Source organism: Pelophylax lessonae (assembly GCF_965119305.1).
Source record: "Pelophylax lessonae genome assembly, chromosome: 1".
Taxonomy (NCBI): domain Eukaryota; kingdom Metazoa; phylum Chordata; class Amphibia; order Anura; family Ranidae; genus Pelophylax; species Pelophylax lessonae.
In genome coordinates, this window is record NC_138768.1 from 475,552,392 (window position 1) to 475,580,065 (window position 27,674).

General features: G+C 48.2%; 1 protein-coding gene across 1 annotated transcript in view; it reads left to right on the top strand.

Moving 5' to 3' along the window:
* Positions 1 to 27,674, top strand: part of ZFR2 (zinc finger RNA binding protein 2) — a gene marked incomplete at its 3' end in the record, with an annotated part of 435,737 nt that overhangs the window by 269,298 nt on the left and 138,765 nt on the right. The gene's annotated exons all lie outside the window — the stretch shown is intronic.

The following is a 27,674-nucleotide window of genomic DNA, read 5'->3' on the forward strand; positions in this document are numbered from 1 at the left end:
AAGATGTAAAAACCAATTTTTTAAAAAATTTTTGGCCAATTTGTTTTCTGCTACCTATGTTTGGTAAAAAAAAATCACAATAAGCGTATTTTGATTGGTTTGCGCAAAAGTTATTGCGTTTACTAACAAAGGGAAAGATTTCTGTCATTTTTGGTGTTTTTTTTTTTAACGCGTAATGGCGGCGATCTGCGATTTTTTTTTTGTGGGACTGCGACATTGCGGCGGACAGATCGGACCCTTGACTGACATTTTTGACACTTTTGGGGTTACCAGTGACATTACTGCAGTAATCAGTGCTATATATATGCACTGTTACTGTAAAAATGACACTGGCAGGGAAGGGGTTAATTTTATTTGAGAGGGAGGGGTTAATGTATGCCTGGTGCTTACTGACGTGTAGGGGGGGAGGTGACTGTGTGAGTCATGGACAGATCGGATGTCCAGCTATGCTGAACAGTCCGATCTGTCACTCCCTGTCACTATGGAGATCCGCCCGCTGTGTTTACACACAGCGGGCGGATCTCCACACTAGATCCCCGGCGATCGGGGCAGAGCAGCGGCGATCGCCGCTGCTCCTCCCCTGGCCCGACTCCCGCTGTGAATGAAAACAGCGGGAGCGAGCCTCCGGCGGCGCGCAAGCGCCGCCCAGAAGGGGGAGTGTCTGACGACGTTAATACTACGTCGTCAGACGATAACGAACCACTTTGCCGCAGTACTATTACCGTACTCGGTCGGCAAGTGGTTAACGTGCCTAAGAAACCACACATGCCACATACAGTCTGCGTTAATGGCTGTACGCAGCTGTACTCTTGCAAACATTGATGCGTGTTTGTAGTGTTTACCCACGCTTTCATGTCCAGTGTTTTTACTGAACACTGAACTATTGTGTTTCACACACCGCCCACTTTATTAGGTACACCTGTTCAATTGCTTGGTAACACAAATGCTAATCAAGCAATCACATGGCAGCAACTCAATGCATTTAGGCATCCAAATGTGGTGAAGATGACTTGTTGAAGTTAAAACCAAGCATCAGCATGCAGAAGAAAGGTGATTTAAGTGACTTTGAACATGGCATGGTTGTTGGTGCCAGACGGGTTGGTCTGAGTATTTCAAAAACTGGTGTTCTACTGGGATTTTCATGCACAACCATCTCTAGGGTTTACAGAGAATGGTCCAAAAATGGAAAATATCCAGTAAGCAGCTGTTATGTGGATAAAAATGCCTTGATGTCAGAGGAGAATGGGCAGACTCGTTTGAGATGATAGAAAGGCAACAGTTACACAAATACCACTCGTTACAACCAAGGAATGCAGAATACCATCTCTGAACACACAATACCTCAAATCTTGAAGCAGATGGGCTACAGCAACAGAAGACCCCACCAGGTGCTAGTTCTGTCAGCTAATAACAGGAAATTAAGGCTACAATTAGCACAGGCTCACCAAAATTAGACAATAGAAGATTAGAAAAACATTGCCTGATCTGATGAGTCTCAATTTCAGCTGCAACATTCAACTGGTAGGGTCGAATTTGACGCAAACATTGAAAGCATGGCTCCATCCTGCCTTGAATCAACTTTTCAGGCTGGTGGCGGTGGTGTATTGTTGTGGGGGGATATTTCTCTACCATTCATTGACGGACGCAGTCTCTGTTCTTAACAGTCGGGTTATACTGCCCCCCTACAGGAGTAGGACACTAGCCAGAAAAAAAGTTCTGGCTACCCCTATGGGTAGTCCCAGGAGGTATACTTCCCCTCCCTGCTATAGGATGTCAGTTTTAATCTGCCTAGTCAGTAGTAAGGACCTAGTTCCTTGCTGGGATCTGTGGTCCTTGAAAAAAGTTTTTTTTCTAGTTAGTCTCTTTTTCTGGATTTTATTCCTGTGAGATCTAAAAGCAACTATGCCGGATCTGGGCCACGGGCTAGATGTATAGATCCAGTGGTCACCCCAGCTGGCCAGCGAGCACGTGCAGACCCCAGCTCCGCGCTAGGTCGGCTGCGACATGGCCAGTCCACCAGACGGGGACTTGCCCTGTGAGTTAAACGTCTCGCCCGGTCGCACATGACCATGTCTAGGCCTGAGTCCCAGCGTTCCTATTGGCCGACAGCCCCCTACTTCGGTGGAGACGGGTTCTGTCAGGCGATGGCACCCGCCTGTTCCAGTTATGGTGAATAATTTTTCCCCCCTCTCCCCCTGGCAGGTTTTGGGGTGGACGCGGGCCCCTTCCTAGGATGGTCGTACCCTTGGGATTCCACCTCTGTCCTGTCACGCACCTCCCCCTTTCATGTCCCCCCTCTCACCTACTGGGGCTATGGGGTGCTTACAACTAGCCCTGGGGGCTGGGACCGCCTGTCATGCCGGTGTAGGGGGGGGTGCGCTGCCCGTGACCAGATGATTGATCGTGCGGGGGGGGGGCTTGCCTGTCACTACCAGGCCCCCCACCCTTTCAATCCCATACAGGAGGCTGGGGGGTCCCCTCAGGGGCCCCCAGAAGCTCCGCAAGTCGCACAGGGCCACCATTTTCTTGTAGCCCATGTGCTTGCATAGAATCAGTGGCCATTATTCTGTAGCCCAGTGGACATTTTGCGGTGGATCCCCATTGAAAATCAATGGCGGTCATGTTTTTGGAGTCCCTAGAGGCATTTTTTTGGCAGTGGAGCCCCTCCCTATTCCCTAGTGCTGACACTCAGGTTTTAGTTTTATGGTTTTGGTGCCTCACACCAGGTAGTTGGGACTTTATGGGCAAGAGTAAAGCAAATAGTGTAATATAAAAGCAAACAATTTTATTAAACTATTTACAGTATAATGCAAGGTTTTTTTTGAATGGGTGAAGGCCCATTGTGTTGGTGCAAAAGTCTAGAAAAGTAATTGACAGGTGAAAAAGGGGTGACTTTTAACCGGACATTTTGCTCTGTTCCATGTATCTTTGGAACTTGGTTCAGAGGAAAGGTCCAATAGGTTAGCCTACGCGTTTCGGCCGTACAGGGCCTTTTTCAAGGATATGTCACCATTTCTATAAATAACAAATAATGCAGATGAGATTTATTGCATAAACTCAAATTGGATTTATGCAGTATGTTTGCCTTGTAAACATACCTTGTATTATACTGTAAATAGTTTAATAAATTGTTTGATTTTATATTCTACTATTTGCTTTACTCTTGCCCATAAAGTCCCAACTACCTGGTGTGAGGCACCAAAACCATAAAACAAAATTAACGGGACGGTGGCAAAAACCGACTGTAGGGCTCCACTGAGATCAAAAAACCCCTTTCCATATTCGACACTCAGGTTTTTTTCTTCTGCTCAAGATCGCTGCAGACACGTGCTGTACAGACATCCTGGGCCTTCCTGGTGCGGGTGGTGAGTCTGGGGGGTCTCTCTCTGCTGAGGGTCTTCAGTGCTTTGTGCCTGACCTCTTGGGGACATTCCTTAAAAACAGAGGGGGGGTTTCAAACTTTTTCTGCGGGTTCCCCTGGTGCGACATGGACCCTGTGGAACACGTTTCCGGACCTGACCCCCTCTCGGAGGCCGCATGGCCCTCCGGGTTCCCAGCCACCCATAGATGAACTGACGGCGGTCCTGGAATCTTTTGTGTCCCGTGTGGAGGCGGCCATTAAGGTGCAAAGTACCAAAAAAAAAAATTCTGAATCTGATTCAGCCACCGCAGACATGGGTCTCCCTGCCGGGTCTACTGCCTCACGCCCTGTCGCCTCTGATAGTGAAGATGACACCTCTCCCTCCGCGCGAGAAAAGGTGCTGGTGGACGCACTAGTTGTATCTGTGCGTGAGACCCTAAAAATGGAGGATGCAGCTGCGCAGGTTACGTTTTGGCACTCACAAGCCATCTAGAGCGGCAAAGGTTTTCCCCTTTCCCACTTATTTTGACAACATGGTCAAAAAAGAGTGGGACCGCCCTAGTGGGGTGCCTAAGTGGATTGCTAGACCTTACCCCTTTGAGGAGTCCCTTATAACGAAGTGGACTGTGCCACCTACAGTGGACCCTCCGGTCTCCAGACTGAATAAATAATAAACAAGCAAAAAATTTGGGGGAATAAAGCTACCATGATTCCAGTGGAGGATTTCCCGGCCTTTAAGGATCCGGCGGGTAGAAATGCAGAGTCTGTGGCCCACAATATGTACTCCCTAGCGGGGTCTGCACTCAAGCCGGTGTTTATTATTGCCCTTGTGTCACAAAACTTGACTGAATGGGCTAAGTTACTACGCTGTGACCTGGAGGGGGAACCTCTCCCCCCTGCCTTTGCGGAACTGGCGGACCAGTTGATTCAGGGGCTGCAATTTCTTTGTGATTCCTCGCTGGCTATAGCTCCACTATTAGCGCCAATGTTGGTGTCAGCAGTGGTCGTTCGGTGTATACTCTGGCTAAAATGCTGGTATCCGGATCAGACCTCCAAGAAGGCCTTGTCTGATCTACCTTTTCAAGGTGATCGCCTGTTTGGGGGTACCCTTGATGACCTTATCAAAGGTCTTACAAGGGGGTAAGAGTACCTTTCTCCCCCAGGCTAACAAGTGTAAGTTGTAGACAGGGTCCCTCCTTTTCCGCACACAAAAAGTTTTTTCGTCCCTCAGGGTCAAGTGTTAAGAGATCAAAGGCCTTCAAGGCCCCCTCGGATGGCTACAAGCGACCCTGGTCTGGCAAACAGAAATCTGTTTTCTCCAGACCTGCGGATAAGACCCCTTCAGCCTGAAGATGCGCCCTCACCAGTATCTGGGGTGGGGGGACGTCTTTGCCGGTTCCCCAGACCTGCGGCTGTCCCGGATACAAGACAAGTGGGTACACAAGGTCATGCAGTCGGGTTACAAGATCGAGTTTTCGATCCGTCCCTCCAGTAAGGTTCTAACCTTCCAATGTGCGACTGTCCCCGGATTGCTTACAGGCTCTTTGGGGCTGTGCAGGACCTGTTCCAACAAGGAGTATTAGTTCCGGTTCCGAATTCAGAACCTTCTCAGGGCTTGTACTCAAACCTGTTTACGGCCCCAAAGAAAGAAGGCAAGGTGCGTCAAATTCTGGACCTAAAAGCACTGAACTGCTTTGTGCGAGTTCAATAATTCAAGATGGAATCCGTTCGCACGGTGGTGGCTTCTCTAAATCAGGGGGATTTCCTGGCCTCCATAGGCATCAAAGATGCCTACCTTCACATCCCAATATGTGCAGGACATCAACGGTTTCTTCGTTTTGCCGTGGGAGAGGATCACTATCAGTTTGTGGCGTTACCCTTTGGTCTCGCCTCTGCTCCTCGGGTCTTCACAGAGGTCTTTGCTCCAGTCCTGGTGTTGTTAAGCCAGCAGGGGATCTCGGTCCTGGGTTACCTGGACGATCTGCTTCTCCGTGCAATCTCCCATGGCTCTGGTGACAAACTTGGAGGTCACCATGAGAACTCTGGAGGAGTTTGGGTGGATTCTGACCCTTCAGAAGTCGTCCCTGGTCCCTTTCATGAGACTGGATTATCTTGGCCTGACTTTGGACTCGTCCTCAGCCAGAGTGTTTCTACCGCCAGACAAACTCCAGACTGTTATTCAGCTATTGCTGTCCAGCAAATGGTCATCCCTTCGAACGTGTATGAGAGTTCTGGGACTGATGGTGTCATCCTTCGAGGTGGTCTGTTTCGCTCAGTTCCACACAAGAATCCTCCAGAAGGAAATCCTTCTCAAATGGAACAAAGATCCAAATTCCCTGGACAACCAGATCCAGGTGAGCCAGGTGACCAGGGGGTCCCTGATATGGTGGCTTCGGTCCCTGGCGCTCAAACTAGGAAAATCCTTCCTCCCCCTATATTGGACAGTTGTCACCACGGATTCCAGTCTGGTGGGGAGGTGTTCTCAGCAAGCTTTCTGCTCAAGGAGTCTAGTCCCTGGAAGAATCCAGGTTACTGATCAATGTTCTGGAGCTGAGAGCGATCAGGCTTTGCCTAGTCCACTGGAAAGGGTATCTTCAGGTCTGTCCAGTGCGCATTCACTGAAAAGGTGTACACCACTCAGGTGGATCTATATCGACAACCAGCCATGGGTGCTGGACCACGGATCGCCACCGAATAACAGGAACGTGAAGAGTTGCCGCTCGCCAAAACGATGACTTGATAGTAGCAAAGATTTATTTGTACAAATCAGGATACAAGGTACAACAGAATGGAAATGGTAGACGCGTTTCATACGACCAACAGCGTGCTTGTTCATTAACAAGTAGTGAACAAGCACGCTATTGGCCATGTGAAACGCGTCTACCATTTTCATTCTGTTGTACCTTGTATACAGATTCGTACAAATAAATCTTTGCTACTATCAAGTCATCGTTTTGGTGTGCGGCAACTTTCTCTTAATTTTCCAGTGCGCATTCAATCGAACAATGCCACAGCCGTGGCTTATAGCAATCACCAAAGGGGCACCAGAAGTCTCCTTGCTGCCTTGGAGGTGGCAGGCATCCTTTGATGGGCGGAACGCTTTGTTCCGGCTCTCTCCGCTGTTCACATTCCAGGAGTGGAAAATTAGCAGACGGATTACCTCAGTCTACGGACTTTGGATCAAGTGGAATTGTCTCTCCATCCTGAGGTGTTCCAGAAGTTGTGTCTTCGTTGTGTCTTCGTTGGGGCACTCCAGATGTAGATCTGTTGGCATCTCGGATCAACAGGAAAGTGCAGAGGTTTGTGGCCCGCTCTCAGGACCCTCTGGCAGACACCAGACGCGCTGGTGGCTTTGTGGGGTCAGTATCAGCTGATGTATGCCTTTCCCCCTCTCAAGTTGCTGCCAAAACTTCTTTGCTGGATCAAGGCAGAAGGGATTCCAGTCATCCTTGTGACGCCGGACTGGCCTCGCCAAACTTGGTACGCCGACCTGGTCAGGCTAGTCGCAGACGTTCTTTGGAGGCTTCTCTCAGGGAGGATCTACGGTCTCAAGGGCCAATCTTCCATCCTGCTTTACAGTCGCTGGCTTTGATGGCTTGGCTGTTGAAAGCCAGGTGCTGAAGGACAGGGGAATGTCTGCTTCAGTGATCCCCACTCTGCTTAAAGCGAGAAATGTGACTTCTAGAAAGATCTATCACCGTACGTGGAAGTCGTATATTGTGTGGTGTGAGTCTCTTGGAGTTCCCCCTCGCTCTTACTCGGTTTCTCGGATCTTGGCCTTTCTTCAACGGGGAGTTGATCAAAAATTGGCCTCGAGTACTATCAAGGGTCAGGTCTCGGCCTTGGCAATTTGTTTCCAAAGGCTGTCGGCCACCCATTCCCTGATACATAACTTTATCCAGGAGATGCGACCGCCGTTACCACCTTGGGACCTTAATCTGGTGCTGTCGGTTGTCCAAAAACCTCCTTTTGAAAATATTTGGGAGATTCCCCTGCTTACCTTATCCTAGGTGACCTTTTTGGTTACTATTACCTCTGCACGCAGGGTGTCGGAACTGGCTGCGTCCTGTCCTCCCTATCTGGTAGTTCACAGGGATAAAGTAGTGCTTCGTCCGGATTCGTCCTTCCTGCCGAACGTTTCCACTTAAATGAGGATATTGTGCTACCCTCCTTGTGTCCTCAGCCTAAGCATCCTAAGGAATTTGCACTGCATACTTTGGATGTGGTTCGGGCAATCAGGGTGTACTTGGCGACCACGGAGTCTTTTCAAAAGTCAGATTCGCTCTTTGTACTCACAGAAGGACCAAAGAAAGGGCTGCCTGCGTCTGGTGCGACTATTTCCAGATGAATTAGACAGACAGTTGTGTAGGCTTATTCAGTTAAGGGTCAGGTTCCACCTTTCCCTGTTAGGGCGCATTCTACTTGGGCGCTTAGTGCTTCCTGGGCCTTTCGCCATCAGTGCTTCAGGTTTGCAAGGCGGCTACCCGGTCGTCTGTTTATACTTTCACAAAGTTTTACAAGCTGTATGTGCTGCCATCTGCAGATGCCTCCTTTGGCCGCAAAGTTTTGCAGGCTGCAGTTTAACCACGTGCCAACCGCATACTGTATATATACGGTGGCAGTGTGGCTCTCCCAGTCATTTGCCTGGGAGGAGCTAGGGGGCGAGTGCGTGCCCCAATCGTCAGCGGGGAAGCCGATGCATGTGTCAGGCGCCGCCGATTGCCACCTGACACCCTTGATCGCTCCCTGCTTAGAGGACGATCGGCTGTTGTAAACACAGCCGACCATCTTTCTCCCTGAAATGATCAGAGCTCATGTGATCCTCCTATATAGGATCATATGTCTCTTTGATCATCTCAGAAGCCCTTCCTTGCCAGTGTCATTATTACAGTAACAGTTTTTTTTTTTTATATCACTGAATACTTTAGTAATGTCACTGGTACCCCCCAAAAGTGTCAATGTCAGGGGTCTGATCTGTCCGTCGCAATGTCGCAGTCCCGCAAAAAAATCGCAGGTCGCTGCCATTACTAGTAAAAAAAAAAAGTCCTAAATCTTTCCCGTAGTTAGTTAGTAGACGTGATAACTTATGCGCAAACCAATCAAAATACGCTTATTGCGATATATTTTTGGGGAAAAAAAAAAAATGGCAGAAAACAAATTGGCATAAAATGTTAAATGTGGATTTTTACATTTTTTTTTTTGGGGAATGTTATATAGCAGAATGTGAAAAATATATATATATATATATATATATATATATATATATATATTTTTTTTTTCAAAATTGTCGCTCTTTTTTTGTTAAAAAAATAAAAATCGCACAGGTGATCAAATACCACCGAAAGAAAGCTGTATTTGTGGGAAAAAAAGGACGTCCAATTTTATTTGGGTACAGCGCTGCAGCAATTGTCAAAGTAACGAAGTGCCGAATCGCAAAAAAGGGCCTGGTCATTAAGGGGGCAAATCATTCCGGTCTTAAAGTGGTTAAGGGTGTTTTTTAGTTTCCCTTGGGGGTGTTTAATGTTTTTTTCAGGTGGGTCTCATCTTGTTGTTCTGATGAGTCCTATGTGTCCTGGTTGGCTATGTTTTCTCTGACATGCTTTGTTACAAAACCAACATCCTATAGCAGAGATGGGGAGCATACCTCCTGGGACTGCCCATAGGCGTAGCCAGAACTTTTTTTTTTCTGCCTAGTGTCCTACTCCTGTAGGGGGCAGTATAACCCTACTGTTATGACGAACAGAGACTGCGTCCGACAATGAACATCAGGAAAAAGGGTTTTCTCTGTCGCTCATTGACAGACGTAGCCCTCCTTGATTAATATCAACTCGGGTTATACTGCCCTCTACAGGAGTAGGACTAGTCAGGAAAGAAAACGTTCTGGCCACACCTTAGGGGCAGTCCCAGAGGGTATATCCTCTCTCTCTCTGCTACAGCAAATCAGTTTTTTTCTGTCTAGTTAGGAGTAAGGACCTAGATGCCTTGCTAGGATCTTCGGTCCTGGCAGGATTTTTTTCTTAGATTTTTTTTAGACTGCTTTTTTCTCCAGTTTCCTGTGAGATCTTCAAGCAAGCAAGCTGGAACTGGGCGACGGGCTGGATGTTGAGATCCAGTGGTCACCCCAGTTCAGCCTACGAGCGCGTGCAGGCCATAGCTCCGCGCTGGGTCGGCCGCGACATAGTCCCACTGGATGGGGACTGACCCTGCGAGTTAAACGTCTCGCCTGGACGCCAATGACCAACAGAGTCACGGCGTCCATATTGGTCGACAGCCCCCCCACCCCGGTGGCGAGGGGTTCTGTCAGGAGTTGGCGCCCGCCTGGTTCCGGTATGGTGAGTAGAATGTTGCCCCTCTCCCCCTGCCGGGTTTGTGGTGGACGTGGGCTCCTCTCTGGGATGGTAGGATGGATCTCCCCTCTATCCTATAACGGGTCACAGATCCCCCAATTTGAGTGTGATATTTTGTGAATAGAAACCAGGAGGCTTGGTTTGGGAGCGGACTATCTAAAGTCATTGTAAGACTGTAAGGGTGACTGAAGTCAGTGGCAGTACTAAAAGGGCATTACTATTGAAGTAAAAGGTATCCTACCTGTCAGAGGTGTACACAGGCCGATGCCTATGCCTGAGTACTGCAGTCCAGATCGCCATTCCTCCAGCAAACATTATTTGTTTTTCCGGCAAGTGTCTGGAATAATCATGGACCCTGCCACACAGGTACCCCCACCTGATCCCCTCGAGGTGGCCACAGGACCCTCCATTTCACAGAATATTGATGCATTTACAGCAGTTTTGGAGTCTTTGGTATCCCGGGTGGAGATGGCCTGTCAGGGACGGGGGTCAAGAAAGCGACCCCCGCCTGCCCCTATTTCATCTGATACTTCAGATTCAGATTCTGAGATGGTCTTTGCAGCGGCAGGTCCCTCTGCAGGGGCTGTTGTCTCAGGTAAAGTTCCCTCAGACAGTGAGGAGGACGTTCCTGCCTCCGCCATAGCACAAGAAGAAGCATTGGTGGACGCACTAGTTGTGTCGGTCCGGGAAACCTTAAGACTTGAGGTTTTACCGGCAGAGGTAACCGAGATGGAAATTCCCTTTGGTACTAGTAAACCTACCAAGACGGCGAAGGTTTTTCCCTTACCCAAATGTTTTGGTAATAAAATTAAAGAGGAATGGGATCATGCAAAACGTACCCTTACTGTTTCCAAGCGCATTGCTAGACGCTATCCGTTTGAGGAATCCCTCATTAAGAAATGGACGGTACCACCAGTGGTGGATCCACCTATTTCCAGACTGAATAAAGCCACTGTTATCCCGTTGGAGGACGCTCCGTCCTTTAAGGATCCGGTGGATCGGAAAATGGAAGCGGAGTCCCGCACTATTTTTTCCCTGATAGGGTCAGCCTTTAGACCAGTGATTGTCATTGGTTTAGTTTCACAGACATTAACGGAATGGGCAAAATTGTTACGCCATGACCTAAAGGGGAAAGGTATCCCCCAGGCAGCATCTGATTTGATGGAACAAATTATACAAGGACTGCAGTTCGTCTGTGATGCAGCCCTGGATGCCACCCCCTTGTTAGGGCATGCATCGATGTCAGCGGTAGTCCTCAGACGTGTGCTGTGGTTAAAATGCTGGTCGGCGGATCTAGGTTCCAAAAAAGCCTTGGCGAATCTCCCCTTTCAGGGGAATCGCCTATTTGGGGCCACCCTAGATGAGATCATGAAGGATGTCACTGGAGGCAAGAGCACTTTTTTGCCGCAGGCTGCTAAAGCTAAAGGACCTCGTAACAAGCGTGGACCTTTCTTTGCCGCTCATAAAGGGTTCGTTCGCTCCGCTGGGGCGAGCGGGAAAGGCAAAGCCCCTCTAGGAGGGTTCAAGAGGCGCTGGTCGGCCAAACAAAAGGGCGACTCAGCCAAACCTGAAGTTAAGGCTAATACAGCCTGAAGGTGCGCCCCCACCTGGCTTAGGGGTGGGGGGCCGTCTTCACCGGTGTTCAGAGCTAGGGCTTTCCTGAATCCCGGACTAAGGGGTTCAGGAGATCATACGATCAGGATACAAGATCGAGTGTCGATCACTGCTACCGGTGCAATTCTTCCCTTCCAACATTTAGGTGCTACAGGGAGCGGTAATTCCCGTTCCCTGAACAGATCATTTTCTTTACCGTTTCCAAAGATCATTCTCAGTTTCCTCCAGGAATCGGATCCGGTTGAGCAAGCGGACCAAGGAGCCTCTAGTCTGGTGACTTCGGTCTCTAATGCTCAACCAGGAGAAATCATCTCTCCTGATAGGAATCAAGTTTCGGATAAATGTGTGGGAACAGAGAGCGATCAAACTTTGTCGGATTGCCTGGACTAAGCAGCTCTAGGGCAGCCTGGTTCGGATCCAGTCAGACAATATCAGGGTGATGACTTAGGTCGATCACCAAGGATTTCACCATCTGTGTCTTCATCAGAGCATCCCGGAGGTGGATCTGTTGGCATATCGGCTCAACAAGAAGGTGCGGAGGTTGGTAACGCGCGTCCGCGATCCTCTAGCGGACGCAGCAGACGCGCTGAACGGCCTGTAAAGGCAGTGTCAGCTACTATATGTCTTCCCTCCTCTCAGATTGCTGCTGAGATTTCTCCGCAGGATAGAGATGGAGGGAACTCCAGTTATCCTGGAAATTCTAGGCTAGCCTCGTCAAGCCGGTCAGGCCGACTTGGACATGCTAGTCGCGAACGCTCCTTGGAGACTTCCTCTCAGGGAGGATCTGCGGTCTCAAGGACCGATCTTCCATCGTGCTTTACAGTCGCTGGTTTTAATGGCCTGGCCATTGAGACCCAGGTACTGAAGGACAGAGGGTTGTCGGCTTCAGTTATTCCTACTCTAATTAAAGCAAGGAAAGCGACTTCCAGCAAAGTCTATTATCGCATGGTGTGAATCTTTGGGATTTCCCCCACGTACCTATTCGGTGACCCGAATCTTGGCTTTTCTGTAAAAGGGGGTTGAGCAGAAACTATCCTTGAGCACCATCAAGGATCAGGTTTCAGCATTAGCAATCTTCTTTCAGAAGCCTTTGGCTACTCATTCCTTGGTGCGGAATTTCATCCAGGGGGTGCGGCACTTGGCTCCGCCAGTCCGCGCGCCCTTACCACCCTGGGATCTTAATTTGGTTTTGTCGGTTCTGCAGAAACCTCCCTTTGAAAATATCAGGGAGATTCCCCTGCTTACATTATCCCAGAAGGTGGCCTTCTTGGTGGCCATTACTTCTGCACGCAGGGTGTCAGAACTGAATGCATTGTCATGCCATTCCCCATACCTAGTGGTTCATAGGGATAAGGTAGTTCTTCATCCGAAGCCATCCTTTCTTCCTAAGGTGGTTTCAGATTTTCATCTGAATGGAGATATTGTGCTACCTTCCTTGTGTCCTCAGCCCAATCATCCTCAGGAATATGCGTTGCATTCCTTGGATGTGGTTCGGGCAATCAGGGTATACCTGAAGAGTACGGAATCGTTCCGTAAGACGGATTCACTTTTTGTGATCACTGATGGCCCTAGAAAGTCGCGGCAGATGCAGGCAACCCCTATCTCCAAATGGATTAGACAGACGGTGGTACAGGCTTATTCGATTAGGGGTCGGAATCCTCCGTTCCCTATTAAGGCGCACTCCACTCGAGCGCTCAGTACTTCCTGGGCCTACCGCCATCAGGCGTCAGTGGTCCAGGTGTGCAAGGCGGCTACCTGGTCGTCGGTGCATACCTTTACGAAATTTTATAAAGTTGATGTGATGGCATCGGCGGATGCCTCATTTGGCCGCAAGGTTTTGCAGGCCGCAATTTGAGGAGACCGGTGGTCTACCTCGAGGGTTTTTTTCCGTTGGATTTTCAGTTGAGTCTCATCCTTTGATTGATTGAGCCTTTAAAACTTCTAGTTGGCACCGGTTGGGCCTTCTAGATTGGATTTTGATTTCCATTTTCCCACCCCTCATTTGTGGTACTGCTTTGGGACGTCCCGAGTTGATATTAATCAAGGAGGACTACGTCTGTCAATGAGCGACAGAGAAAAATGGATTTTTGTAAAATCTTACCGTAAAATCCTTTTCTCTGTCGCTCATTGACAGACGTAGTCCTCTTGATTAATATCAAATTGGGTTATACTGCCCTCTACAGGAGTAGGACACTAGGCAGAAAGAAAACGTTCTGGCCACACCTTAGGGGCAGTCCCAGAGGGTATATCCTCTTCCTGTCTGCTAAAGGAAATCAGTTTTTTTCTGTCTAGTCAGGAGTAAGGACCTAAGTTCCTTGCTGGGATCTTTTGTCCTGGCAAGATTTTTTTAGAAAAGGTTTTCCTTTTTTAGGTAGTTGTTTTCTCCAGTTTTCCTGTGAGATCTTCAAGCAAATCACGCCAGATCTGGGCGACGGGCTGGATGTTGAGATCCAGTGGTCACCCCAGCCGGCCTACGCGCGTGTGCAGACCATAGTTCCGCACTGGGTCGGCCGGACGGGGACTGGCCTTGCGAGTGGAACATCTCGCCAGGACGCCTAAAGACAGTCGAAGATTGATTCAGGGCGTCCGCATTGGTCGACAGCCCCCCACCTCGGTGGAGAGGGGTTCTGTTAAAAGGGGGTTCCCGTCAGTTCCGGTATGGTGAGTAAATGTTCCCCCTTCCCCCTTGTCGGGTTTTTGGGATGGATACGGGCCCCTCTGTGGATGGTTGGACCTTTTCTTTTTAAAGAGTTCCCCCTCTATCCTATGACATGTTCACAGATCTTCCTGTGAGAGTGTGAGTGGTGTATAGGAGTTACTCAAGCAAGCTTGGTTTGGGAGCTGACGCTCCATGAGGCCTGGTTTAGGAGCTGACGCTCCATGAGGCTTGGTTTAGGAGCTGACGCTCCATGAGGCTTGGTTTAGGAGCTGACGCTCCATGAGGCTTGGTTTAGGAGCTGACGCTCCATGAGGCTTGGTTTAGGAGCTGACGCTCCATGAGGCTTGGTTTAGGAGCTGACGCTCCATGAGGCTTGGTTTAGGAGCTGACGCTCCATGAGGCTTGGTTTAGGAGCTGACGCTCCATGAGGCTTGGTTTAGGAGCTGACGCTCCATGAGGCTTGGTTTAGGAGCTGACGCTCCATGAGGCTTGGTTAGGAGCTGACGCTCCATGAGGCTTGGTTTGGGAGCTGACGCTCCATGAGGCTTGGTTTGGGAGCTGACTATTTTTAAAGAAAATACCGGCATATAGGTAAAAGCAAGCACCTACCCTATGCAATGATGCAGGCGCCATCCTCTCATAGGCCACACTTGCAGGCCGCCGCCAGCCTTCTGTAAACCATCCGCAATCCGCCGGTAAGAGCACACAGGATCAGCAGCCGCCGCCATTTTTCTGTAGACCGCATGGATCCTGCAGGACTACAGACTGCATTGCCTACACAGGCCGCCCGCAGGTCACGCAGGCCGCCATTTTGCCGTAGCCTGGTGTCCCCTGCATGGGGGCGGCCATGTTTGGTGTGCCCAAGCTACCTCGAGGAGTAGCTGAGAACGCCGGAAGGCGTGTAAAAGGGGGCGGAGCCACTTCCTTTACCCGGGAAAGCTATCACAGGACTTCCTAGTCTGAATAGGACAATGCTGGGAGCAGTTTTAAGCTTCTCTGCATCAGGTGGTGAGCCCTTGGGGTCTTTCTCTCTCTCTGTAGGGGTCCAGAACAGGTACGCTGAGGCGCTGTTGCGCTGGGGGATTACATATAAAAAAAAGAGAAAAAAGATGTATATTTTTATTTTTTAATTTTTTACTGGCAAAGTGTCCTGGATTAGCATGGACCCTGCCACACATCTATCTCCACCTGATCCCCTCGAGTGCTGCAGGACCCTCCAGTTCCCCACTTACTAATGATGCATTATCAGCGGTTGTGGAGTCTTTTATATCCCGGGTGGAAGTCGCCTGTCGGGGATGGGGTGCAAGGAAGCGACCCCCGCCTACCCCTAAATTCATCTGAAGTTTCAGATTCAGAGTCTGAACCTGTCACTGCAAGTGCAGGTCCCTCATCTGGGGCTGGTGTCTCAGGTACTTTCTCCTCAGACAGTGAGGAGGGCGTTTCGGCATCCGCCATAGCCCAAGAAGAAGCGTTGATGAACGCACTAATTGTGAGACTGAGATCCCTTTTGGTACTAATAAACGGACCAAAATGGCGAAAGTGTTTTCTTTTGCCCAAATGTATTGGTAATAGCATTAAAGAAGAATGGGGTCATCCAAAACGAACCCCTGGTTTTTTCCAAACGCATTATTAGGCGTTATCCGTTTGAGAAATTCCTCCTCAAGGAATGGAAAGTGCCACCTGTGGTGGATTTACCAATTTCCAGATTAAATAAAGCTACGGTTATCCCATTGGAGGACGCTCCGTCCTTTAGGGATCCGGTGGATCGTAAGGTGGAAGCTGTGTCTTGCGCCATCTGTTCCTTGATTGGGTCAGCTTTTTAGACCAGTGATTGCAATTGGTTTGGTTTTACAAACATTGACAAAATGGACCAAGTTGTGACGCCGGGACTTAGAGGGGAGAAGCATCCCCCCGGCAGTATCAGACCTGCTGGAGCAGACAATACAAGGGCTACAGTTTGTCTGTGACGCTATTCTGGACGCCACTCCATTGTGGGGCGGGCATCAATTTCAGCAGTCGTCCTCAGGCGTGTACTGTGGCTAGGGTGGTCGGCGGACCAAGGTTCCAAAAAAAAAAAAAACTTTGGCTAATCTTCCTTTTCAGGGGGATCGCCTATTTGGGGCCACCTTAGATGAGATTATCAAGAATCTCACTGGAGGCAAGAGTATTTTTTATTTTTTTTTTGCCACAGGAGCACTAAGGGTAAGGGACCTCGTCAGAGACGGGGGGCCTTCCTTTTCCGCTCATAAAATTTTTTTTCGCTCCGCTGGGACGGGCGATAAAGCTAAGCCCTCCAAAACTCCTTCAGGAGGTTTCAGAGGGCGCTGGTCGGGCAAACAAGAGTTCGGCTCTTCCAAACCTGAAGATAAGACTATCAAAGCCTGAAAGTGCGCCCCCCACCCATACTTGGGGTGGGGGGATGTCTTCGCCGGTTTCCGGATCCATGGCTTTCCAGAATCCCGGACAATTGGGTTCGCGAAGTCAGAAGGTCAGGTTACAAGATCGAGTTTCAATCATTCCCACCGGTGCGATTCTTCCCCTCCAAGATCCGACTATCCCCGGATCGCCTAGAAGCTTTGCGGGGGGCGGTCACGGATTTAATGCAACAAGGAGTGGTGGTCCACGTTCTTGGACAGATCGTTTTCAAGGGTTTTATTCGAACCTTTTCACAATACCAGAAAAGAGGGCTAGGTGCGTCCAATTCTGGACCTAAGAGCACTTAATCTTTTGTCAAGGTACAAAAATTCAAGATGGAGTCCATTCGCACAGTAGCGGCCTCCCTGCATCAGGGGGATTTTCTGGCGTCCATAGACATCTAGGATGCCTATCTTCACATTCCTATTTACGCAGGACATCAGCGTTTCCTGCGTTTTTCCGTAAAGAGAACCATTATCAGTTTGTGGCGTTACCTTTTGGTCTCGCCTCGGCTCCTCGGGTCTTCACAAAGGTGTTGGCCCCAGTGTTGGCGCTGTTGCGGCAACGAGACATATCGATTCTAGGTTACCTAGACGATCATCTGCTCCGTGCAGAGTCTCCGCAGACTCTGTTGCTAACTTAGAGATCACCATAACCTCTTTGCAAGAGTTTGGGTGGCTGGTGAACTTACAGAAGTTTTCTCTGGTTCCCACCAGGAGGCTGGAATATCTGGGTCTAATTTTTAGACACATCCAGGGCAAAAGTGTTTCTCCCTGCGGAGAAACTCCAGAAGATTCAATCAACGATTCAGTTGTACTACCTGACAACTGGCCTTCCCTTCGGACTTGCATGAGAGTCCTGGGTTTGATGATGGCTTCTTTCGAAGCAGTATCATTTGCCCAGTCCCATACCCGAATCCTTCAAAAAGAAATTCTTCTCAAATGGAATCGGAATCCAGATTCCATGGACAATCGGATCCGACTGAGCGAGCGGACCAGGAAGTCTCTGGTCTGGTGGCTTCGGTCTCCGATGCTCAGCAGGGGAAGTCATGTCTTCCAATAGATTGGACGATTTTCACCACGGATGCCAGTCTATCCGGGTGGGGAGGAATTCTCGGCAAAGTACCCGCTCAGGGGCTTTGGTCCCTGGAAGAGTCCAGGTTACCGATAAATGTATTGGAACTGAGAGCGATCAGACTTTGTCTGATTCACTGGACCGAGCAGCTCCAGGGCAGCCCGGTTCGGATCCAGTCGGACAACGCCACGGCTGTGGCTTACGTCAATCACCAAGGGGGCACCAAGAGTGTCCTGGCGGCCATAGAGTGACCAGCATTCTTCATTGGGTGGAACGATTTGTTCCAGCTCTCTCCGCGGTATTCATTCCGGGGGTGGAAAATTGGCAGGCAGATTATCTCAGCCATCAGATTCTGGATCAAGGGGAATGATCTCTTCATCCAGAGGTATTCCACCAACTGTGCCTCCGTTGGGGCACCCCGAATGGGGATCTGTTGGCATCTCGGCTCAACAGGAAAGTGCGGAGGTTTGTGGCTTGCTCCCGCGATCCTCTAGCAGACGCCGCAGACACGCTGATCGCCCTGTGGGGCAGTATCAGCTACTGTATGCCTTCCCTCCTCTCAAGTTGCTGCCGAAGCTTCTTCGCAAGATAGAGGTGGAGGGAATCCCAGTTACCCTGGTAGTTCCGGACTGGCCTAGTCGGGCCTGGTACGCCGACCTGGTCAGGCAGGTCGCAGACGTTCCTTGGCGACTTCCTCTCGGAGGATCTGCTGTCGCAGGGACCGATCTTCAATCCTGCTTTACGATCGCTGGCTTTAACGGCCTGGCTATTGAGACCCAGGTGCTGAAGGACAAGGGATTGTCAGCTTCAGTTATTCCTACTCTAATTAGCGAGGAAAGCGACTTCCAGAAAGATCTATCATCGCACATGGAAGTCTTTTATCGCGTGGTGTGAATCTCTTGGGATTCCTCCACGTTCTTATTCGATGAACCGAATCTTGGCTTTTCTGCAACAGGGGGTTGAGCAGAAGCTGGCCTTGAGTGCTATCAAGGGTCAGGTTTCAGCATTAGCAATCTTCTTTCAGAAGCTTTTGGCTACTCATTCCTTGGTGCGGAATTTCATCCAGGGGGTGCGGCACCTGGCTCCGCCAGTGCGCGCGCCTTTACCACCCTGGGATCTTAATTTGGTGTTGTCGGTTCTTCAGAAACCTCCTTTTGAAAATATCAGGGAGATTCCCTTGCTAACTTTATCCCAGAAGGTGGCCTTCTTGGTGGCTATCACTTCTGCACGCAGGGTGTCAGAACTGGCTGCATTATCCTGTCGTTCCCCATATCTGGTGGTTCATAGGGATAAGGTTGTTCTTCGTCCGAATCCATCCTTCCTAAGGTGGTTTCAGAGTTTCATTTGAACATTGTATTGTCTTCCCTGTGTCCTAAGCCCAGTCATCCTCGAGAATTCGCGTTGCATTCCTTGGATGTAGTTCAGGTGATCAGGGTATATTTGAATACTACAGATTCATTTCGTAAGACGGATTCACTGTTTGTGATCACGGATGGCCCTAAGAAGGGGTTGCCTGTTTCTGCCGCGACCATCTCTAGATGGATCAGACAGACGGTGGTATAGGCTTATTCTATTTAAGGGTCGGGATCCCCCGTTCCCTGTTAAGGCGCACTCTACTCGGGCGCTTGGTGCTTCCTGGGCCTTCCGCCATCAGGCGTCAGTGGTTCAGGTTTTTAAGGCGACTACTTGGTCGTCGGTTCATACCTTTACAAGATTGTATAAGGTTGATGTGATGGCATCGTCAGATGCCTCTTTTGGCCGCAAGGTTCCTGCAGGCCGCTGTTTGAGGAGACTGTTGGTCTACCTCGAGGGTTTGTTGGGTAGGTCTCATCTGTTTGCTCGATGAGTCCCTTGATACTTCTGGTTGGCTCCGGTTGGGCCTTCTGGATTTTGATTTCTGTTCCCACCCCTCATTTGTGGCACTGCTTTGTTACGTCCCAATTTGATATTAATCAAGAGGACTACGTCTGTCAATAAGCTTAAGAGAAAAAGGGATTTTTGTAAGATCTTACCGTAAAATCCTTTTCTCTTAAGCTCATTGACAGACGTAGTACCCGCCCCTCTTATTATTGAGTTGGGTTGGGTTAAATTCTCTGACACTGCTTTGTGACATAACTGATTTCCTGTAGCAGACAGGAAGAGGATATACCCTCTGGGACTGCCCCTAAGGTGTGGCCAGAACGTTTTCTTTCTGCCTAGTGTCCTACTCCTGTAGAGGGCAGTATAACCCAATTTGATATTAATCAAGAGGACTACGTCTGTCAATGAGCTTAAGAGAAAAGGATTTTACGGTAAGATCTTACAAAAATCCCTTTTTCTCTTAAGCTCATTGACAGACCTAGTACCCGCCCCTCTGTTTTTGAGTTGGGTTGGGTTAAATTCTCTAAACACTGCTTTGTGACATAACTGATTTGCTGTAGCAGAGAGAGAGAGGATATACCCTCTGGGACTGCCCCTAAGGTGTGGCCAGAACGTTTTCTTTCCTGTCTAGTCCTACTCCTGTAGAGGGCAGTATAACCCGAGTTGATATTAATCAAGGAGGACTACGTCTGTCAATGAGCTTAAGAGAAAAGGATTTTACGGTAAGATTTTACAAAAATCCATTTTTACTGTAAGACAAAAATCCAATTTTTATTGGCCCACTTTGGGCCCCTTAGTACCAATTGAGCATCTTTTAAACACCATGGCCGATCTGAATATTGTTGCTGACCATGTCCATCCCTTTATGACTACAGTGTACCCATCTTCTGATGTCTACTTCCAGCAGGATAATGCACAGTGCCACAAAGCTCAAATCGTCTCAAACTGGTTTCGTAAACATGACAATGAGTTCACTGTACTCCAATGGCCTCCATAGTCACCAGATCTCAGTCCAGTAGAGCATCTTTGGGATGGGGTGTAAAAGATTTGCATCATGGATGTGCAGCTGACAAATCTGCAGCAACTGCATGATGCTATCCTGTCAATATGGACCAAAATCTCTGAGGAATGTTTCCAGCACCTCAATGCAGTAATTTACCATATTTAGCTGGTTGCTAAGAAGTGGGCCGGGAAGCCAGCCGCCAAGTCCTTAACAGATGACTCATCAGCTGTCAGCAGGTTCCGACAATTAAAAAGTATACTCAACATGGGGTGGGGGGGGGGGGGTGGGATGCTTTGGGAGACAAGGGCCTCTTTCCTACAACCCTGGCCAGGCCAGGGGTTGTGGGGATATGCGGGCAGGGGCCTCATCAGAATCTGGAAGCTCCCTTTAACAAAGGGGCCCCCAAATCCAGGCCATCATGTGCATCGTGATTGATGATAGATTTACATCAGGGGACACTTTTTTTTTTTTTTTTTTTTTTGAATGAAGGAATTGTCAAAATCGGTCTGTGTATTTATTGCTCTTTAACAATTTTTTGGTGAATGTGTAGGGGTACAATTTACCCCATACTCATTCACTTTGGCCGGGGGGTTCTGTTGGTCCCCTTGTTAAGGGAGGCTTCCAGATTCTGATAAGTCCCCTGCCCACAGACCCCCACAACCACCGGCCAGGGTTGTGGGGATGAGGCCCTTGTTCCCATTAATAAGGGGATAAGGTGCTTTGGGGTTGGGGGGAGGCAGAGCCACCCACCCCCATATGTTGAGGGCATGTGGCCTGGTATGATTCAGGAGGGGAGGGGGCACTTGCTCATTCTGGGCTGCATGCTCAGGTAAGGGTCTGGTATGGATTTTGGGGGGGGACCCTAGGCCATTTTTAAATTTGTTTGATTTTTCTTTATTTCGGCATGGGGTTCCCCTTTAGATCCATACCAGTCCCAAATGGACTTGGGGGGGGGGGGCCCCTTGTGTTTTTTTTTTTTTACATTCTTTTACATTTTTGGCATGTTTCTTATTTACATTCAGCTGTCAGCGGGGGTCAATCTGTGGTTGAGGATGCGGTGGCCAGCTTCCTGCCCACTCCTTAACAACCAGCTGTTTATCAAAAGAAACCCACACTTTTTGACAAATACTGCATTGGATACCACCAGCAAACCCCTTGTGGTATATTGCATGCTTTTTTACTCTCTGGTCTGTTTGTGAATTGGACTTGAAGAGCTTTTTATACGATATTTACCGGAACAGTTTTCATTTTGCGATAAATGCCACATAAGATTCACTAAGCAAGAAAAAGCACTTCAAATGTAGCAACCTTGCACCCAAGGACAAGCACAAATAACACCAAGTTCAAATACAAATGCAGCATTCATAAAGAAAGCTCAAAAACATAAGCCTGAAGACTGTTATCAGAGCACAGGGATGGAAAAATGAAGGATTAATGATTGATGGCTATATACACACACAAACCCAGTTCTAAAAAAGTTATAAAAATAGAATGCAATGATCTGCAAACCATATCAAATATTTAAACTGAGAAAATGTACTATTTAAAAGAAAATTAAAAAAAGGGTCATTTTGAAACTGATGGCAGCAACACATCTTACATCTTTATTTTTTGGTAAATTTCTTTCGCTATCCATTTGTACACCCTGCTCTGCCTATGACACTGCTCGCTTTATTTTTTGGTAAATGTTTTTCGCTATCTCTCAACTTTTATATTTAATGCTAGTTCTTTAACCACTTAAGCCCGGGAAGATTTTACCCCCTTCCTGACCAGGGCCTATTTTACGATTCGGCACTGCGTGACTTTAACGGACAGGACGTGCGACGCTGCACCTAAACGAATTTGACGTCCCTTTTTTCCCACAAACAGAGCTTTCTTTTGGTGGTATTTGATCACCTGTGCGATTTTTTTTTTTTTTTTTGATCATGCGCTATAAACAAAAAGAGCGTCAAGTTTGCAAAAATAGCAATATTTTTCACATTTTTTTATATGAAATTCCCCCCCAAAAAAATGTAAAAAATTTTGATTTTTACATTTTCGGCCAATTTGTTTTATGCTACATATGTTTGGTAAAAAAAAAAAATCGCAAAAAGCGTATTTTTATTGGTTTGCGCAAGTTATTGCGTTTACTAACAAAGGGAAAGATTTTTGTCATTTTTGTTTTTTTTTTTTTTAACGCGTAATGGCGGCGATCTGCGTTTTTTTTTTTTTTTTTTTTTCCGGTACTGCGACATTGCAGCGGACAGATCGGACCCTTGACTGACATTTTTGACACTTTTGGGGTTACCAGTGACATTACTGCAATAATCGGTGTTATACATATGCACTCTTACTGCAAAATGACACTGCTAATGAAGGGGTTAACTTTATTTGAGAGGGAGGGGGTGGTATGTGTCCCTAGGGGCGTGATTCTAACTGTGATTGGCTGTGGCTTGAGCTGTAGAAACAGTGATCAACGGTCCTACATAGTAGAACTGTGTGATCACTGTTTCTACACAGGGGAGAATAACAGGCGGCTTGTTTACACTAGCCGCCTGCCTTTCTCCCTCTGCAGCGACGATCGCAGAGTGACCGGCGGACATCGGGTCCGCCGGTCACAATCGCGGGGGGGGGTCTGTGACCACGCAGGAGCGCGCTCGCTCCCTAGACCCTCACAGGCTAGCGACGTAGATCTACGTCACTCTGCCTGTGAGGGGCTGACTGCCGACGTAAATAGTCGTGCGGCAGTCGGCAAGTGGTTAACAAATGAGCAACAACTGGTGACTGATTCAACCCCATTTAGCTTGAGTGATCAAGAGACTTAATTACCTTTTTTGACCCTTGCCTGTGTCTGTGGTCTGGTTTTGTCCATCTCTCCTCCCATATTCATGTGTTCCAAATCAGATCCTATATTGATCAATTGACAAATGCTTGCCCACAATTTAAAGCATTCTATGGGGAGGTGCAGACAGGGGCAAGGGGCAGACACCATGTCTCATTCTTGAGTGTCTCAGTCACGAGTGTTGCACAGTTTCACCACCGCAGTTTAACTACAGCATGATAACTAAAGCTGCATGAAGATATAACAAGAACTCTTTGGAAAGACTGCACTCGACATTTAATTTAATCTATTTGAAGTCAGAGTCCCACTTTCTATCCATAAACATGCTTCTTCTGCTCTTCTTTCTCACATCGGTGTCTTCTATCTTCAAAATATCCTTACACTACCCTTCTTCTCCACCCCACAGCATACACATAGCACCCTCACTCCTACCCTCTCCCTACCACTGTACCCATCGCCTCCTTCAGTTGCTGACCCCACATGCTAACCTAAACACCAGGGCAATTAGACATGTGCGCTCATACACATCCCACTCCCATCTTGCCTTTCTCACCCTCCTTCTTCTAGCCTCAGAGGACATTTCCCCAAATCCTGGCCCTCCATTTTCTTACTGCAAACCACATATTCGACACCCCTCCTCCTCTGACAACAGCCGCAATTTACTTTAGTTTAATTTCTGTCCCCCTGCTTCCTAAAAACAGCCCCTCAATCTCATGTGCCCTCTGGAATGCTCGCTCCCTCTGTAACAAGCTCACATCTGTGCATGACCTTTTTATCGCTCATAGCTTTAAAATCCTCGCCATAACTGAAACCTGGCTTCAAAATTTTGACTCTGCTTCTCCTGCTGCCCTCTCCTATGGTGGCTTCCACTGGACTCACTCCCCCATACCCAATGGACCGAAAGGAGGTGGAGTTGGATTCCTTTTACCCCCGCAAAGCACCTACAACAGAGGCCTTTAAACTATGGCCCTCCAGTTGTTCGGGAACTACAATTCCCATCATGCCTAGTCATGTCTGTGAATGTCAGAGTTTTACAATGCCTCATGGGATGTGTAGTTCTGCAACAGCTGGAGGGCCGTAGTTTGAGTATCCCTGACCTACAAAGTCCTTCCAAACCCTCCCTCTCTGTCACTCTCTTCTTTTGAGATGCACTGTATTCGTCTGTTTTCTCCCATTTCTCTAAGGATTGCAGCAATTTATCGCCCCCCTGGACCAGCATCACGCTTTTTTGATGACTTTGCTGCCTGTCTACCCTACTTTCTCTCCTCTGAAATGCCCACTATCATTCTTGGTGACTTCAACATCCCTGTCAATGTTAACAGCCCAGCTACAACTCAACTTCTCAACTTAACCTCCTCTTTTGACCTAACCCAATGGACACACTTCCACTCACTCCAATGGTAATACCCTTGACCTTATATTCTCCCATGTCTGCTCTGCCGACAACCTCACCAACACCCCCTTTCCTCTCTCTGATCACAACCTCATCAGTTTCACCGTATCCTTGCCTCAAATCACCCATCCCCCAAAGCAGCAAACCATTACTTGTAGGAACCTTCATCACTTTAACCCCTATCCCCTCTATTCTGCTACTGACCACCTACATGACATAATCTCTCCCCTGTCCTGCCCTAACCTGGCCACCTCTGTTTACAACAGCTCACTCTCATCATCACTTGATGCACTTGCTCCTCTAACTACACGCAGAATCAAGCCCCGACCATTGCAGCCCTGGCAAACTGACAAGAGTAGAAATCTCAAGAGACACTGCTGTGCTCTTGAACTAGGGTGGCGTAAAACCAAATGCCTGTAGGACTTCACCCTATATAAATCTTCCCTCCAAACATACAATTCATGCCTCCATGCTGCCAAACAAGCCTACTTTGTCTCTCTTATTACTACCTTGTCATCCAGTCCCCGTCGGCTCTTCTCAATTTTTAACTCTCTGCCTCGTCCCCCACCCCCTCTACTCACTAACTCAATCACTGCCCAAGAGATTGCCAATCACTTCAAAGACAAGGTTGATGCAGTATGCGAGGACGCCGCCACTGTGCGCACATCTTCCCCCACGATAACAGCCCACAGTTTCCAATACCATCTCTACGCCTATGACTCTCAAATCTGTCTACTCCTCACCTCACTCCTTCAGTCTCCTCTCGCATTGCTAACTTACTGACATATCAACATGGATGTCACACCACTTCCTCAAACTACATCTCTCTAAAACTGAGCTCGTAATTCCCCCCTGCCCGCCCGTGCCCCCCTCCATGACTTTTCCATCAAAACTAGTTATGCAACCATCAATCCCTCCCCTCATGCCAGGGTACTAGGTGTAATCTTAGACTCTGACCTGTCCTTTCAGCCCCAAATCCAATCATTGTCAAAAACTTGTAGACTTCACCTCCGCAACATCTCTAAAATTCACCCCTTTTTAACAACTGAAACCACCAAGCTACTCATTCACTCCCTTGTTATTTCTCGCCTCAACTACTGCAACTCCCTTCTCATAGGCCTACCACTTCATAGGCTATCCCCTCTTCTGCCTCTCATGAATGCTGCTGCCAGGCTTATCCACCTTACCAACCGCTCAATGTCTGCCTCCCCTCTCTGCCTATCCCTACACTGGCTCAGATTGCCCAGCGAATTAAATTCAAAATACTAACCATAACATACAAAGCCATTCACAACTCTGCCCCAAGCTACATCACCAATTTTGTCTCCAAATATCACCCAAACCGTCCTCTCAAGACCACCTACTCTCAAGCTCCCTTGTCTCCTCCTCCCATGCTCATCTCCAGGATTTCTCCAGGGCCTCTCCCATCCTCTGGAATGCTCTACCTCAACCTTTACGGCTATCTCCTACTCTAGCTGCTTTCAGGCGATACCTGAAAACTCATCTCTTCAGGGAAGCCTATCACACAGCCAACTAATCTTCCATCAGCTCATTCACTACTGTTAGAACCTCTTGTAACACCTGCCCCACCACATTAGATGTTAACTCTTCTGAGCAGGGCCCTCTTAATCCTCTTGTATTTTATTGTATTGTAACTGTATTGTCTTCCTCTAACATTGTAAAGCGCTGCGTAAACTGCTGGCGCTATAGAATTCCTGAATAATAATAAAAATAATAATAATTAGTTGAGACAGGGCCATGCTTACCATGATGAAGCATCCCCTCTTCTTTTAACACTACTCTGTAAGTCAGGCCAGTTAAGCAATGCCTTTGGCTGGCCATACATGGTTTGAATCTCGGCGGGTTCAGCAGGAACCAGGCAAGATTTGAAAAGTTAATGGGCAGACTGAATGTACCAAGTTGATCGATTAATCAGCTTGCGTACAACCATCCTGCCGGATTCTCTTGCGATTATCAGTAGCAGCTGCTAGCAAAAATCACTGTCTCCCGTGACGGGTGGCTTCCCCCGCCTGCCTACCCTGCCGGGAGAAGACAATGGCCCAGCTGGCGGGATTCCTACATCAACACTGTCTGTTTTGATAGGGGGAATCAAGCAAATTTTTCTTCCTGCTACCCGTAGTTGCAGAAACAAAATTTGCTCCTTCCGTGTATGGCCGGCCTTTGTATTCCTTTCTTTTCGCCCTGGCTACCCAGCTACATACATAGTTACATAGTTACATAGTAGGTGAGGTTGAATAAAGACAATAGTCCATCCAGTTCAACCTGTGTAGGTGTGTGTGACTGTAATCATCTAACATAGCCCTCAATCTCCTGATCCTTGAGATGTAAGTCTAAGAGTCTTTTGAAAGTCACCATACTACCCGCAGAAACCACCTCTTGTGGTAGACAATTCCACAATCTTGTAGCCCTAACAGTAAAGAACCCCCCACGTTGCCTGAGGTTAAAACGCTTCTCCTCTAATCGCATTGTATGTCCTCGAGTCCTCATGCAATTCCTTCGAATGAACAGCTTTTCTTCTAAGCTGAGATCCCCATTAAGATATTTATAAATTGCTATCATGTCCCCTCTCAGACGTCTTTTCTCCAGGGAAAATAAATCGAGCGATTGCAGCCGCTCTTCATAGGTAAGGTCCTCCAACCCCCTAATCAGTTTAGTTGCCCTTCTCTGGACTTTCTCCAGCTCCAACACATCCCTCCTGAGGACTGGCGACCAGAACTGGACAGAATACTCCAGATGCGGTCGGACCAGAGTTTTATAAAGTGGAAGGATTATAGTCTTATCTCTGGAATACATCCCTTTCTTTATGCATGCTAATATTCTGTTGGCTTTGGAAGCTGCCGCTTGGCATTGCATGCTGTTGCCTAATCTATCATCAACTAAGACTCCCAGATCCTTCTCCATTTTTGATTCCCCCAAGGGTTCCCCTCCTAACGTGTATTGTGTTTTTATGTTTTTGGTCCCCAAGTGCAAAACCTTACACTTCTCCACATTAAACCTCATTTGCCATGTCGTTGCCCACTCCGTAATTTTGTCCAGGTCATTCTGTAGGATATCTGCTTCATGCTGTGCAGTTATTGCCCTGGCCAATTTTGTGTCATCTGCAAAA